The sequence below is a fragment of the Nycticebus coucang genome, chromosome 6 (genome assembly GCF_027406575.1).
Source record: "Nycticebus coucang isolate mNycCou1 chromosome 6, mNycCou1.pri, whole genome shotgun sequence".
Lineage (NCBI taxonomy): Eukaryota > Metazoa > Chordata > Mammalia > Primates > Lorisidae > Nycticebus > Nycticebus coucang.
Window position 1 is genome coordinate 12,265,706 of NC_069785.1, and position 15,873 is coordinate 12,281,578.

A 15,873-nucleotide genomic window follows, 5' to 3' on the forward strand; every position below is an offset into this window, starting at 1 on the left:
TTACATGCTGCCATGAAGTGTTTGCTATTATATGTTTATAGAGCACACACAAGAACCATATACCTTGTGGAAAATGCTTTTTACAAACTTTATAAAATTAAATTAGATTCAAGGTCTGTGAAAGGAATTAAAAAAATAAAAATTGTCTTGAGAAAGTAAAAAAAAAAAAAAAAGAAAGAAAAACAAATAACCCCCCCTGGCTATTTAAAAGTTGCAGTAAATTTTTAAATATTTGATATAAAATTGCTTTAATATCAGAGGCTGTAATAATACTTGGAGATGTGTTTGAGAATATCATTAGGTGAGAGCTAGAGTAATTGCATTTTTTATTGTTAAATTGAACAATTTTTTTACTTCTGTAAATAAGTTATCATTAGTAATGTTATAAATATATTTTAACAGGGTTCTAATATAATCACTCCATCAGATACATATATGGAACTTATATATTATGAATTTCAAATTCCATTTCATTTTCATTGGGTTAGAAAATTGAGCTCCTAAGAGATATATGATTTTGAAGCTTTTTTATTAAGTAAGTACGACTGCAGAGTTAGGGTTCATACTATTTTTCCATTTTTCCAATTTCTTCTTAAGGTCGGGCATTTGTTGTGTCATCATTCTTTAAGTAATACCTAGAGAAATGCCGTAATAAGCTAATATGAATGAGTTTAAAGTAAATTTGGCCGAGAGGTTTTAGACTCCTTCTAGAGTAGATGTAATAGCCAGTGAAGTTTATGAACTTTACTTTCTCCACCAATCTATCCTCTAATTTCTCATGCAGATACCCACAGGTAATAGTAAAAATGACAACTTTAATGGCCTAGGGAATTAGAACTCAAGAGAAACTGCCTGAGGGAACAACCTTATGAATCTTTTTATTTTTTTTTCCCCATAAACCGTTTAAGAAAAAAAGAAACAAAGTCCCTGAAAGTGTTATATGAGTGCTATTTCTAGGGTTGTGACTTCTTCACTCTTTGGGAGATAAATGTATTCAAAAGGGGAAAAGGCCAAAGAAGAAAACATTTGCATTGCTAAGTCCTTTTACCAAAATAAGGTGTGAACTGGAGACAGGAGATACTTCTGATCGAATTGACACAGCAGTTGGGTTGCTATAGACTATGAAATTTGCTCAAAGTCACAAAGCTAGTTTTGAGCAGAGCTTTAATAAAAAAGCATGTGATATCCTCCCAGATTAATCTCTACCGAATTCTTTTTTTTATTATTTTTTTTGTAATGTATCTTTTTTTTTTTTTTATTGTTGGGGATTCATTGAGGGGATTCACAATAAGCCAGGTTACACTGATTGCAATTGTTAGGTAAAGTCCCTCTTGCAATCACGTCTTGCCCACATAAAGTGTGACACATACCAAGGCCCCAGCCCCCTCCCTCCATCCCTCTTTCTGTTCCCCCCCATAACCTTAATTGTCATTAATTGTCCTCATATCAAAATTGAGTACAAAGGATTCATGCTTCTCCATTCTTGTGATGCTTTACTAAGAATAATGACTTCCACTTCCATGCAGGTTAATACGAAGGATGTAAAGTCTCCATTTTTTTTAATGGCTGAATAGTATTCCATGGTATACATATACCACAGCTTGTTAATCCATTCCTGGGTTGGTGGGCATTTAGGCTGTTTCCACATTTTGGCGATTGTAAATTGAGCTGCAATAAACAGTCTAGTACAAGTGTCCTTATGATAAAAGGATTTCTTTCCTTCTGGGTAGATGCCCAGTAATGGGGTTGCAGGATCAAATGGGAGGTCTAGCTTGAGTGCTTTGAGGTTTCTCCATACTTCCTTCCAGAAAGGCTGTACTAGTTTGCAGTCCCACCAGCAGTGTAAAAGTGTTCCCTTCTCTCCACATCCACGCCAGCATCTGCAGTTTTGAGATTTTGTGATGTGGGCCATTCTCACTGGGGTTAGATGATATCTCAGGGTTGTTTTGATTTGCATTTCTCTAATATAAAGAGATGATGAACATTTTTTCATGTGTTTGTTAGCCATTCATCTGTCATCTTTAGAGAAGGTTCTATTCATGTCTCTTGCCCATTGATATATGGGACTGTTGGTTTTTTTCATGTGGATTAATTTGAGTTCTCTATAGATCCTAGTTATCAAGCTTTTGTCTGATTGAAAATATGCAAATATCCTTTCCCATTGTGTAGGTTGTCTCTTTGCTTTGGTTATTGTCCCCTTAGCTGTACAGAAGCTTTTCAGTTTAATGAAGTCCCATTTGTTTATTTTTGTTGTTGTTGCAATTGCCATGGCAGTCTTCTTCATGAAGTCTTTCCCAGGCCAATATCTTCCAGTGTGTTTCCTATGCTTTCTTGGAGGATTTTTAGTGTTTCATGCCTTAAATGTAAGTCCTTTATCCATTTTGAATCAATTTTTGTGAGTGAGGAAAGGTGTGGGTCCAGTTTCAGTCTTTTACATGTAGACATCCAGTTCTCCCAACACCATTTATTGAATAGGGAGTCTTTCCCCCAAGGTATGTTCTTGTTCGGTTTATCGAAGATTAGGTGGTTGTAAGATGTTAGTTTCATTTCTTGGTTTTCAATTCGATTCCAAGTGTCTATGTCTCTGTTTTTGTGCCCGTACCATGCTGTCTTGACCACTATGGCTTTGTAGTACAGACTAAAATCTGGTATGCTGATGCCCCCAGCTTTATTTTTATTACTAAGAACTGCCTTAGCTATACGGGCTTTTTTCCAGTTCCATACAAAGCGCAGAATCATTTTTTCCAAATCTTGAAAGTACAATATTGGTATTTTGATAGGAATGGCATTGAATAGGTAGATTGCTTTGGGAAGTATAGACATTTTAACAATGTTGATTTTTCCAATCCATGAGCATGGTATGTTCTTCCATTTGTTAATTACCTCTGCTATTTCCTTTCTGAGGATTTCATAATTTTCTTTATAGAGGTCCTTCACCTCCTTCGTTAGGTATATTCCTAGGTATTTCATTTTCTTTGAAACTATGGTGAAGGGAGTTGTGTCCTTAATTAGCTTCTCATCTTGACTGTTATTGGTGTATACAAAGGCTACTGACTTGTGGACATTGATTTTATATTCTGAAACATTACTGTATTTTTTGATGACTTCTAGGAGTCTTGTGATTGAGTCTTTGGGGTTCTCTAAGTATAAGATCATGTCATCAGCAAAGAGGGAGAGTTTGACGTCCTCTGCTCCCATTTGGATTCCCTTTATTTCCTTGTCTTGCCTAATTGTATTGGCTAGAACTTCCAGCACTATGTTGAATAGTAAAGGTGTCAGAAGACAACCTCGTCTGGTTCCAGTTCTAAGAGCAAAAGCTTTCAGTTTTACTCCATTCAGTAAAATATTAGCTGTGGGTTTGTCATAGATAGCTTCAATCAGTTTTAGAAATGTGCCACCTATGCCTATACTCTTCAGTGTTCTAATTAGAAAAGGATGCTGGATTTTATCAAATGCTTTTTCTGCATCTATTGAGAGAATCAGTGATCTTTATTTTTGCCTCTGTGGATAACGTTTATGCTCTTTTGTATGTTAAACCAGCCTTGCATCCCTGGGATGAAGCCTAGTTGACCATGATGAATGACTTTTTGGATGATAAGCTATAATCTATTGGCTAGGATTTTGTTGAGAATTTTTGCATCTATATTCATGAGGGAGATTGGTCTGAAATTCTCCTTTTTGTTTGGGTCTTTTCCTGGTTTTGGTATCAGGGTGATGTTTGCTTCATAGAATGTGTTGGGGAGGATTCCTTCTTCCTCAATTTTTTGGAATAATTTCTGCAGTACAGGAATAAGCTCTTCCTAAAAAGTTTGATAGAATTCTGGTGTGAAGCTATCTGGACCAGGGCATTTTTTGGTTAGAAGATTTTTTATTGTTTCTTTGATCTCAGTGCTTGAAATTGGTCTGTTCAGGAGCTCTATTTCTTCCTGGCTAAGTCTAGGGAGAAGGTGTGATTCCAAATATTGATCCATTTCTTTCACATTGTCAAATTTCTGGGCATAGAGTTTCTGGTAGTATTCAGAGATGATCTCTTGTATCTCTGTGGGATCAGTTATTATTTCCCCTTTATCATTTCTCATTGAGGTTACTAGAGATTTTACTTTTCTATTTCTGGTTAGTCTGGCCAATGTTTTATCTATTTTATTTATTCTTTCAAAAACCAACTCCTTGTTTCATTAATTTTCTGAATGATTCTTTTGTTCTCAATTTCATTGATCTCTGATTTGATTTTGGATATTTCTTTTCTTCTACTGAGTTTAGGCTTAGATTGTTCTTGTTTTTCCAATTCCATAAGATGGCTTGTGAGATTGTTGATGTGCTCTCTTTCTGTTTTTCGAATGTAGGCATCTAAAGCAATGAATTTTCCTCTCAAAACTGCTTTTGCAGTATCCCACAGGTTTTGGTAGCTTGTGTGTTCATTGTTGTTATGCTCAAGGAAGTTAATGATTTCCTGTTTTATTTCTTCCTGCACCCATCTGTTATTCAACAGAAGATTGTTTAATTTCCATGCCTTTGTGGGGCATGGAGCATTTTTGTTAGAGTTGATTTCCACCTTTAGTGCCTTATGGTCTGAGAAGATACAAGGTAAAATTTCAATTCTTTTGATGATGTTAATATTTGTTTTGTGTCCCAGGGTATGATCAATTTTGGAGAATGTTCCATGGGGTGATGAGAAGAATATATATTCTTTATTGTTGGGATGGAGTGTTGTATATGCATCTATCAAGCACAGTTGTTCTAGGGTCTCATTTAAATCTCTTATATCTTTGTTTAATTTCTGTTTAGAGGATCTGTCCAGCTCTGTAAGAGGAGTGTTAAAGTCCTCTGTTATTATGGTAGTATCAGATATCATATTGCTCAGACTGAGTAAGGTCCGTTTCAAGAATCTGAGAGCATTTAAATTGAGTGCATAAATATTTAGATTTGAAATGTCTTCTTGTTGTATTTTTCCCTTGACCAATATAAAGTGTCTTTTTTTACTTTAGTTGCTTTAAATCCACATGAGTCTGAAAATAAGATTGCAACTCCTCTTTTCTTCTGAATACCATTTGCCTGAAAAATTGTCTTCCATCCCTTGACTCGGAGCTTTAATTTGTCTTTTGAAGCTATGCGTGTTTCTTGCAGACACCAAATGGATGGCTTGCATTCTTTAATTCAGTCAGCCAATCTATGTTTCTTCAGTGGAGAATTCAAGCCATTAACATTTATTGAGATAATTGATAAGTGTGGTAGTATTCTATTCATCTTATTTTGTGAGAGTCCATTGCTTAGTTTTATCTTTTGCATCAGTGTGGAGGTTAGGTTCTGTCCTTTAATTTCTGATCCATTGTGGTGGTCAGTGTGCAGAACAGGTTGAAGTATTTCCTGTAGAGCTGGTCTTGTTGTGGCGAATTTCCTCAATGTTTGTATATCCGTAAATGATTTGATTTCTCCGTCAATTTTGAAGCTTAGCTTAGCAGGGTACAGAATTCTGGGCTGGAAATTGTTCTGTTTAAGTAGATTAAAGGTAGATGACCATTGTCTTCTTGCTTGGAAAGTTTCATTAGAGAAGTCTGCGGTCACTCTGATGGATTTGCCCCTGTAGGTCAACTGCAGCTTGCAGAATCTTTTCCTTTGTCTTGACTTTGGACAGGTTCATCACAATGTGTCTTGGAGAAGCTCGGTTAGAGTTGAGGCGACCTGGGTTCCGATATCCCTCTGAAAGCAGTGTGTCAGAATCTTTGGTGATATTTGGGAAATTTTCTTTTATAGTATTCTCTAGTATGGCTTCCATTCCTCTGGGGCATTCTTCTTCCCCTTCTGTGATTCCTATAACTCGTATGTTGGAACACTTCATAAAGTCCCATAATTCTGACAGTGAACGTTCTGCTTTCTCTCTCTTCTTTTATGCCTCTTTTACTATCTGAGTTATCTCAAGAACTTTGTCTTCTACCTCTGAAATTCTTTCTTCTGCATGGTCTAACCTGTTGCTGATACTTTCCATTGCATCTTTAAGTTCCCTAATTGACTGTTTCAGTTCCTTCAGCTCTGCTATATCCTTTTTATATTCTTCATACCTTTCATCTCTTATTTGATTCTGTTTTTGGATTTTCTTTCGGTTATTTTCCACTTTATTAGCAGTTTCCTGCATTGTTTCCATCATTTCTTTCATTGTTTTCATCATGTGTATTCTAAATTCCCTTTCTGTCATTCCTAACATTTCTTTATAGGTGGAATCCTCTGCAGTAGCTACCTCATGGTCCCTTGGCGGGGTTGTTCTGGACTGGTTCTTCATGTTACCTGGAGTTTTCTGCTGATTCTTCCTCATGAGTGATTTCTTTTATCTGTTTCCTTGCCCTAATTTCCTTTCACTTCCTCTTGCTCTTTAAGTTCTCGTGCCTGTGAACTAAGAGTTTGGTACAGGACCAGAAGGGTGAGAAGGTGGAAGAGCAAGAAAGGGATGAAAGCAAGGAGGACCGAGTGAAAAGAAAAAAAAATAGAGAAAGGAGAGGGGGTGGGTAAAAGGAATATTGACAAAAAGAAGAGAGGCACAGAAAGAGGGAGACAGAGCAATATAGGTGTACAGTAGGTACTTTGACACAACCTTTAAAAAAACCACCTTCTGTGTGTGCCCAGTTGGCTGGGTCCCTTGTCAGCAGCTCTTTGCTAACCTGATCAGACACAGTACCCCACCTCCACCAAGTAGAGAGGAAAGACAAAAATGCTATAAATCAAACCAAAACAAGCAAACAGAAAACTTTACAGCATAAAATTGGGTGAAAAAACAAATAATAGCGGTAGAAACACTAGTAAAAATGAAGTTCTAGTTATTAAAAAAGGCAGCAAATGGAAATTATAATTAAACTAGAAAAATTGAGAAAGAAAAAATCTGTACGGAAAAGGTTGAAATTAAAAAACAAAACAACATCAACAACATAAAAATAAACTAAAAAACAACAAAACCAAAAAAAAAAAAAACCAACAAAACAAAACGAACAAACAAAAGAAAAAACAAAACACAACCTAAAACAAAGCAGCATGTATATGTTGTTGAATATTGTCTGGGCAACGCGTGGTCTTCTGGGGTATGAGATGTTAATCACTGTTCAGTTACGAGTGGAGGCTGCTGATTTCTCAAACCCCAGCAGGTAGACACCCTAAATCTCTCTTCAGCCCACTTAAAAGGCACTTTGAACTTGTAAACTTGCTGAGCAGAAGCTTTCCCAGGAATGTGCTTGTCACTGGAATCACTGCTGAAGTGGCTATCCACTTACCCAGTGTGCCAAAACCGGTCTCACTCTGCTCCTGAGGGTTAGGGCTGCAAGGTGGCTTAGACCCCACCTTTACGCTACTCGGTGATTGGGTTACCAGCTCCCACCCAATTCTAGCTCTGCGACCCTGAGGGCGGAGCTTGCTGGGGCAGATCGCTCACAATGGCTCCCTGTGGCCCACAGCCGAACACTATTAGCTCCGTCAGGCTCAGCGGCTCAGACTGAGGTCCCAGACAACGGCCAAAGTTCTCCACATTCCCACTCAGGCTCTCCCCAAGGCAGTTCAACTGAGTGCCAAGTCCAAAGACACCAGAACAGTTCACAGGTAAGGCCTTTCACGTTTGCAGTCTCGCTGCTACTGAACTTACAGTTGTGGGCGGGTTTAGACCAATTGAACACACGTGACCACTTGCCCATTTTCCACTGTTTTAGTCCTCCTGTTGGGGTCCAGAAGTCTCTTGCTGACTCTCTGTATCCTCACAGGGGTGATGATAGGCAAATCCCACCAGCCAGAGATGCCTGGAGTTCTATCTCTCCGGACTCATGGTGCCCAGATGCAAGGAAGCTGTTACTCGACCGCCATCTTGTTCTCCTCCCCCTCTACCGAATTCTTTGCTTCTACACAGATGGTAGTGTTTGTCTTGTAAGGTTTGGGGACGAATTTTCCAATTAGCCAAGTTAGCAAGGTTTCTTAAAGTTTGAATGGGGGGCAGGGGTGTTGACCTTCAGCACTGACTGATGAGTAAAAGACTTTGAGAATTAAAAAATAAAATCAGGTTTAAATTCTAAAATGTGTACAGTGATGAGAAGGATGAATGAAGAGTTAATTCTTATGTTTCTAGGCCAGAGCATAAGAGCTTCACCTATAGTAAGAGAATCCTAAGATAGCGTGAAAAGAGCTTATATAAACATTTGGAAGTTCAAAAAACACTGGCGCGGGGATTGACCCTGAGGGAGAATATCCTAAGAATGCTACCCCTGGCCTTCTCTTAGGTTTGAAAATAAGTAGCCAGAAAAGATGATCAAGAAGGCCTTTGCATTTTTCTCTTCTTGACGAAACTTTAGGCAAGCTTTAGACATCCTCTAGCCCCCTGATCTTCCATAGATCCCAGCCTTTCAGAATCTAGGTGGCAGAGGTCCCTTCTCATCCTCTTCTCAGAGCATTTAGTTCAATGTGCCTGTAATTGCAAATTCTTCCTCTGACCTTTAAGATGTAAATAACTTTAAAAGCCTTTCTAGCTTACAGACCTGGCTGTATTTGTTAAGAACCTGGGAATCCTCTACGTGAAGCATAATGACCCTGGAAGTTAGTCTCCTTATCTCTCAGTTCTAGGGAGGGTAAAAGTCTTAACTTTTTTTGGTAGTATCTTGTTCCAAGTTGCAAAACTATCTACTTCTGTTATCGTAGTAAAAACAAGGAAAGCTTACCTTTCCTTTGGATAAAGCTAATTAGCCAATTGTTTTGTTGTTTTTGTTCTTCGTTTACTCCTGGCTCCACCCTGACATTGACATTCTGAACCTTTGTTGTTTTCTGTCCTTATTACAGTGTGTAAACTAACAATTCAGAAACAAAGTTGTTTTTCCTTGGGGGAGCCCAGTTAGGTTGTATAAATCCTTGCCTTCTCAGCATCAGTGTCTAACTTGTTATCCAGCACAAACATTTTAATTTTGAAAAGAAAATTATATCACGATTCCTGGGGCTGCTATAACAAGCTACCAGAAGAAAACAGCATGACTTAAAAACAACAGAAATTTATTGTCTCACAAGTCTAAAAGTGAACTGTCTGAAATCAAAGGGGTCAGTGCAGCACGCTGAAACCTTTCCAGCTTCTTTTAGCTTCTGGAGTTTGGTGGCCATCCCAATGTTGCTTGGCTGGTAGATGTGTCAATTCAATGTCTTCTTCCACCTTCCAACAGACATCTTCTCCCTGTGCATCTTCCCATCATCTCCCTCCGTGAGTCCTCAAGTCTAAATTTCTATGCTTTTATAAAGGAAGATATTGGATGAGGGGACTACTCTACTCCAGTATGACTTTATTTTAATGAATTACATCTAAATACCTCTATTTCCAAATAGATCACATTCTGAGGTACTAGAGATTAGAACTTCAACATGTCTTTTTAGGGGACAGAATTCAACCTTTAACCAGGGAGATTAAAGGAGAAAAGAAACCTGAAAATTCAAAGTCCTTAATAAAGCTCTTATGGTATTTACATTTAACCACCTTGAGTTTTTCTCAGGTATTCTAAAACTTCATGGAATGTCCAGCAAATTGGGAGGCACAAGTGCCAAGTGCTTTGATTGTAAATACTGCCCCATTTTGAATATTTCCGGGAAATTATATACTGTAAGCTGCTCTCAATGGATTTGATGATTTTCAGCAAATATTAAAGATGAAATAAATACATACAAGTAAAAATACTTGTGAAAGTACAAGACTCCGGCAATGCAATTCAGAAACTACCACTTGGTGGCAAAATAATGCTGTTATTCCATGAGTCTAGCAATGACCTAAATACTTGCTCTTTTGTATTTTAAATCTTTGATAAATTTGAAATAGGTTAGTAAAGGGAGTCAGGTTAAATTACTGATACTTTTTTTTTTAAAGAAAATAATTTACATAATAAAAGTGATTCCCTTTGGAAAAACACACATGTAAAATCCAATTCAAACAGTGAGTTCTTCCGTTGACTATTATTAGTAAGATATGCTAAGGAAATGTGGAAATGAATAAGAAAATAATTATTCCCCATAGATATATTTTGTGTCCATATGCTTCTTTACAAGTCCTAGTTCAAGATGTGAACTCGTAAAATATGCTTTTTAGTTCTAATTCATTTGATTGAGTATAACTATCCAGCCCAGATTTTATATTTATCACCAGGTAGAACTTTAGAACAGTATCTTCCCATATTATTGAATTGTTGACCCCTTTGACTGTAATTAATGAATCTTCTGGAAGAACAAATGGATTCCTTACTTACCTCACATGTGACATGGTCTGACATGTTGTGCTTAGCAAATATACCAGATTTACCTCATGACACATGCCCGTTCTGAAACAAAGATGGAACACGACTATTTCTAATGATTCTCTGAGAAGAAATACGGTAACAATACAAAATTTATTGTTAGACTTCGTACACACACGTGTATATATACACGTATATGTAATTATACATATATAATTAGAAATAGACCAAAAAAGAAAATTTTGTGTTTATAGAGAATACAAAAGATATAATGATACTCTTGAGCAATGGAGATTGAATCACAGTTAGTTGTTTTGTTGTATAACAGTGAACATTTTTCAATACCTAGGCTTTTCAAAAGTAATCATTCTAGGAGATATTTGAAATAAACAGAATTTTATTTTAAAATGCCGTTTATTTGGGATAGGAGACATAGGGTTTGAATTGCTATATTTAGATGTTATTTCCAGGCTGTATATTATAGAAGTTAGAAAAGCAACTTTGCCATCAGGCTACTTGGTTTGAGCCTCACTTCTCAAAGCTACCTTAGAGATGGGGCTCAATAACTCCTTCAGTGCTCTAGAATAGTCATTGAATATCACCTCAGTTTTACCATTTGAAAAATGAGAAAAGTAACTATAGTTTCTACATCACCAATTGTGTTGGTGTGAGAATTAAACAGAATTATGCGCTCAGAACCTCTTACTTTATAAAGTGCCCTTGTCCTTATTATGATTTCTAAGTATTCATGGCCATTGTTTCTCTGACATTTGATGAACAGTATCTTGGAAGATCTTAAGAAAGAATTTTCTACCAAACTCCCCTTTCCCAACCCTTTTCACAGCTTACTAACGGTTCTCTAGTAGGGAAAGATTGTGGGTCATTTGGTTGCTGACAGAAGATCAATTTTTCTTGCTCTCTCTGGCCCTGGGTTCTCTGCTTGGGCTGGCAATTTGAAATCAAAGAAAGCCTGGAGGGGTCGCATTTTCTGGGAAACTACTGGAGCCCTGTAGCGTTAATGGTGAATGTGGTTCCATGATGAACTTTTCAATTTCTATGCCATGCCCTTCAGTGAATTTTGCCAGGGGCTGCATCTTCTCAACTTCTTTTTCTCAGATCTTTTTACCCTTTTAACATATTGCCAAAGCCGATAGGGCAACAGACCACCACTTCTCTCAGGGGGCTGGAATAGCCTACTTCATGGTTATTGTCCTTGGCAAAGGGTCAACAGTACATTTAAGGAACAGACTTTAACACAGAACTAACACAAACGTCACCTGACAATGAAGTCTTGGAAATACGCTTCTTTTTCTTACTTTTATGATTAGGTATTTGTTAATTTAACAATGTAATTTACCTTAAGCAATACCAGCATACAAAAACAAATCACCTTGAGACGTTAAATTTAAATACTAAGAAATAATTTTTTAAGAAAGTACAGTGCATCTCAAGACTTCAAAGTTTGTTTTCATAGGTTGATAGAAGTGTTTTTCATGTTAGTAAAATGGGCTATTTTAAGACATTTTTTTCATAGTTCTATTTTGTTTTATTTTTGTATTAGCATAGTTTTGTATTTATTTATTTTATTTCAAATAAATCTGAGGGTACAAATTGTTAGGTTACATTGTTCTCACTTCCACGGTAAAGTTCCAGTTGTAAAAGAGCCCCTCACCAGGGGACGTGTTATACACCCTCACAATGTGCACATAGGTGAGATCCCACCGGCTGTCCTCCCTCCTTCCACCAATTGTCCTCCCCCTTTCCTCTTCCTTCCTCCTCTGCTCCAGGACTGGATTGTATTTGTGTTTTTGTTCATATGAGCATGCAATTATTTATTTATTGGTTTCATGTTAGTGTTGAGTTCACTGGCTATTTATTTTTCCATTAAGAAATATTTTTGGCACAGTCACCTCCTATCACAAATAACCAGTGTCAACAAAGGCTAAGAAACCAAAGAGCACAAGAGTTTCTCCACAAAGCACAGTAAACAGAAACTCATGGTCATTAGTCACTTGCTGCTTTCAGAGCCAAAGACCATACTTCTTTCTCTTCTTCTTTTTCTGCTCAAATACACAGAAATGACAACACCATGGTCATGCTTAACTGTTTCTTGTTGTAGTCAAAGCATGGACAAGTTTGTAGCTATGTGAAAAGAAAAGAAAAGAAAAAAATCATAAAAATAATAAAAGGTAGAGGTAAGAATATAAAGAACCAAAAGTTCTGTAAACATTTTATACTATGCTTTACTGTTCTATACTATCTTGAAGTATTTTCCTATACTGTGGAGAAAAGTGTCCTTGAAGAAGCAATGATCCAAAGTTGGGGGCCAAGTTTATTAACTATAGTGCAGTTTTCTATTTCTATGAGGAATTTTGAGGAATTTTACAATGTCATCTCCAATGTTTATATGCTAAAGACAAATAAGCATAAATGCATTTTACCCTTTAAAACAAGACAGACACAACTCAAAACCAGTTGATAAATTTATAAACAAAATATTAAAACCTTGAGGAAGGCGATAATAAAGAGAATGTCAATGGTCATTTAGATTACAGAGCACGTTTTTATTTGCAATTAGGGTGATAGAGGATACATAAGAGGTTGCATCTCAAGGATGAGTCAAGATTTAACCTTTCAAAACAGAAATAAATTTGAGATATTATAAGATTAGGCTGCACGGAAGAGGCCTGTTTATGCAAGATCTCTAGGAGACAGTGAGTTGCTACTGAAAGGAAAGTGGACTTTTAATTGACCATCTTCTTTGCTCCATTTGGGAGTGAATCCCTTATCAAAGCTCATAATATGTACTGGAAGCATATCAGAATTATATTCTACCTCTGGGTGGAATATCAACTTGTATCCTCTCGGGATGTGATAAAGTCCATCTTTAAAACCTAGCTTACCTTACCCATAGCACTGTTTTTGGCCACCTCTATAAAATCTGATCTCATTCTTACCAAATTCTCACTACTTACTTTCCATAGCATTCACTAGTATTTGAGCATCTATTACATTGAGGTTATTTCTTGCATTACTATTATCATGTAATATGTATTATCACATAATACATACTCTGAACCTGTTTGATTCTTTTTATTACCTCGTATAGGAGTTTTTGATTTCAACCCCCATGAAAATAGAAATTGCTTGGGATTTCTTTTTCTATCTGACATCTCAGTTGTATAAGGCAAGTTTCAATAAGTTCATTGATGACAAACCTTTCTAACACTGTTCTCGTACTGACTTATAACCTTCAGAATTCTTAAAGGTCTTATCTTTGGCATACAGGGTTGTAGTAAATAAAAAGATACTCCATATCCTGTTACACACATTTGCTGTAGATATAGAGAGTAAAGAATTGGCTGGCCTTGACACTGGGCCTGTTAGAGTAAAAGTAATTAGCTGTGTGTCCTCAGGTCATTTGTGTCTCATAACAGTAATCGCCTTCCAGAAAAAGTTTTCATATTATTCAGCATCTCTCAAAACTGGACACTGTTAAATAAATAGTCATATATTTTGTTCTCTCATTTATCTGTTTTCTCAATATCCCAGCTGACCATCTTGTGATAGTAACACATTATTTTTTAGATATATTCAGACCATTGATTACATTAAAGCTTTTTCCCATCTAATTGATTTTTAATTGGACCTTAAGGAACTTAACTGCTTTCCTATTTGATAAGGTAGATTTTCTGTCCCTATTTTCCTAGTTTTACATGAAGACTTGATTATTTTTCACTAGATTTATTAGGAATGTTTAATAAATAACTCATAAAAGAAATGATGTTATGCCTCTTTTTAAGTTAATTATGAAAAATATATAGTTAATCTTAAGGAAAAGACAGTAAGTAAGGAACATGAAAGTCTTGAAAAGTTAGCAGAGTAAAATAAAATATGACATTGTGAAAGAACAGTTTATCATGTTTTCTCAACAGAATGTAAACATCATGATGGCATAATGTTGATAATGTGATGTATGCCTTCCATGTAGCTGCTATTAAGGGTTTTGTAAATAACTACTATCATAAAGGTTAGCGCTGGACATCATAAATTGTTTATTAATCATAGAATTACTTGATGTCAAATATCACTAGCTAACTTTTTCACATAATTTTTGACAAACAGTAACTATCAGAAAATTCTGTATTTTCAAACAGTTTTAGAAATAGTATAAAATTTGTTAAAATATGCTTTCAATGTGAGTTCATATGAGTTCCAGAAATTTCATACATGAATTTTATCCATTCTTTGAAATTATAATGATTTAGATGGTAGGGGGACGTTGAGAATAGAGAAACTAGATTTTATTTTTTCAGGTAGATGTTTAAAAAGTCTAGAAAAATTTATGCTATTATATTTCTTTATTGAATGCCCACTTTTTTCCCTAATAAAATTCTAGAGCAAACCACAAGATAAATCACATGTCTTAATTTGAGTAATATCTTGGTCTGAATAGTCATAGAAAGGCAAGAAATTTGGGGAAATCTGTGTCATCTTTTTAAAATAAGGTCACCCTGGGGATTTCACATTTAACTTACATAACTCACAACCTCTAATAAGTTTAATGGAAATAAATCAGTAGACACAATTTATCCCTTTCAGTAGACATTTTAGCTATTGCTGGAAGATACTGGAAACCAAGTGAAGTGGAGGACAAAATTTAAGTTATGTGTGTGGAAGTGAAGAGTTTAGAGTAATAACCTTTGTGTTTATAGGTCTTTAAACATCTCAATAGATAATATTTTTGAATAGTTTATAAAATAAATATAGCAAGTCAGTATTGCTTGAAAGATAAGGTACTGATTCACAACTTCTATAAAAGTTTTTATATCAGTGCCTAAACACAGGAGCTTCACTAGCAATAATTTTTAAAGAATTAAGTTTATTCTCTGGTAAATTTATTTTTTTAATTTATTTTTCACTTCAAGTTAACGTGAGAGTATAAATTTTTAAGTTACATTGTTCTCACATCCAGGGTGAAGTTCCAGTTGTAAAAGAGCCCCTCACCCAGGGTGCGTGTTATACACCCTCACAATGTGCACGTTAGGTGAGATCCCACCTTATGCCCTCCCTCCTTCTGCCAATCATCCTCCCCTTCGTCCCCCACTGCTTCCCTCTACCCCTGAACTAGACTGTATTAATGTTTTATTGTTCTTATGAGCATATAATTGTTTATATATTGGCTTCATATTAGTATGGAGTACATTGGGTATTTATTTTTCCATTCTTGTGATACTTTATGAAGAATAATGTATTTCAACTCCATCTTGGTATGCGTAAAAGATGCAAGTGTCTATCTTTTTTAATGGCTGAAGAGTATTCCATGGTATATACCACAGTTTGTTGATCTGTTCATGGGTTGAGGGGCATTTGCGTTGCTTTCATGATTTGGCAATTATGGATTGAGGTGCAATAAACATTCTGGGGCAGATGTCTTTGTGGTAAAATGATTTTTGTTCTTCTGGTTCTTCTTTTTTTTTTGTGCTTAAAATGAAAATTCTTATTAAAAAAATCAAAACCAAAACAATTAAAATAAAAACAAAACCAGTGAGAATTAATACCTGGGGGTTGGTATGGCAGGGTATGTACAAGGGGAACCCTCACCCCTAGCCCACCCCTCTGTCACCAACCAAGGCAGGGGGAAGGCTGA